Source organism: Myotis davidii, unplaced genomic scaffold (genome assembly GCF_000327345.1).
Source record: "Myotis davidii unplaced genomic scaffold, ASM32734v1 scaffold811, whole genome shotgun sequence".
Taxonomy (NCBI): Eukaryota; Metazoa; Chordata; class Mammalia; order Chiroptera; family Vespertilionidae; genus Myotis; species Myotis davidii.
Genome location: NW_006283149.1, coordinates 471,517 through 473,225, shown reverse-complemented (window position 1 = coordinate 473,225; position 1,709 = coordinate 471,517).

Here is a 1,709-nt window from a genome sequence, read left to right as displayed (position 1 = left end):
AGGTGTTTTATAAAAATGTTAGTTGCGCTCTAGCCAGTTTGGCTCAGTGGATAGAGCATCAGTCTGGAGACCGAAGGGTCCCGGGTTTGACTCCGGTCAAGGGGACGGACCTCGGCTGCGGGCACGATCCCCTGGGCCCGGTCCCCGGTCGGGGCACACGCAGGAGGCAACCCATCGATGTGTTTCTCTCACTTCGATGTTTCCCTCTCTCTCTCTCCCCCCTCTCCCTTCCCCTCTGACATCAATAAAAATAGATTGAAAAACAAACCCACTGCCGTACCCAGTCTAGCCTCACACCCACTTTCTCCTCCCAACCCGGCCTACTGCCCCGCGGCTCTGTGAGCCCTCAGGGGGCATGATCTTCTGGGGTCTCCAAGGCCCCCAGAACCATGAGTAATGCAAAAAAAACCTCACGGTTAACAACGCGTTCTCGAATTGGTCCCCCTCCCCGCACCCCTTAAAAATCAAACTGCCCCACATTGGGAACCACGGGGCTAGGGCTCATGTGCAGCTCTTAATTGTCTGTGTGTGTGTGTCTCTGTGTGTGTGCGTCTGTGTCTGGTGTGTGTATGTGTGTGTGTCTCTCTGTGTGTGTGTGTGCGTGTCTGTCTGGTGCGTGCCTGTGTGTGCCTGTGTGTCTCTCTGTGTGTCTGCGTGTGTATGTCTGTGTGTGTGCTCACGTGTGTGCGCCAGCGGGCCCTTGGGGCTCCCGGTTGGCCTGGGCGGATGGAAGCGCCGGGGGCTGTGACCGGGAGTGGGGTCCACGGTTCCCATTTTTCAGAGCAAACGAGCCGCACACGACGTGAGTCCAGGGTCGCAGCGTCCGCGCACCCTCACTGCAGGGCCTCCGGGGCTGCCAGACCTCCCCGAGGTTTCAGGACTAAATACATTCCCTCCCGGGCACAGGACGACAAAACGTTGCATTTCAGCTAAGGACTCAAGATCAAATAAGGTACAGCTATGATTGATCATAAGTTATAAAAACAATAGCCATAGTTTTAAATAACCTTTTAATTTATAATAGTTAGCATTTACTATGTGCCAGATAATGTTCTTGTAACTTCACTCACACATACACAGATGCTCACACACACACACACGCTCACACATACACACACATGCTCTCACACACACACACCCCAACAACAAACCCGCGGCGTGTTGGGTGCCTCTGGACCAGTGGTCGGCAAACTCCTTAGTCCACAGAGCCAAATATCAACAGTACAACGATCGAAACTTCCTTTGAGAGCCAAATTTTTTAAAGTTAAACTATACAGGTAGGCACATTGTGATTCACTTAATGAGGGTACCCCTAAGGCTTAGGAAGAGCCACACTCAAGGGGCCCAAGAGCCGCCTGTGGTTCGCGAGCCGCAGTGTGCCGACCGCGGCCCTGGGGGGAAAAGGAAGGGTGATGGCTCTCCGCTGGTGCTGGCCGGCGGTTACAGGATTTAAAATTGGCTCCCGAGCACACATGACCCGAGGAAGCCCAGATGCGCGCCCCGGGCCGCTATTTTCGGAAGCTATTTGAAATCGGCTCCATCAAAGGCTGACCTCTGGCCTCCCGCCCGCGCCCACGGTGTCCTATCTGTTTGTTTCCTTTCTCTGGAAAAAAAAATAAAGGCGTCCGAGAGAAGGGGAAGGAGGCCACTTTCCACCTGCACAAAAGAGCGCCCGGCCGGGCAGGAGGGGGGCGGGGGGCCCACAGTCC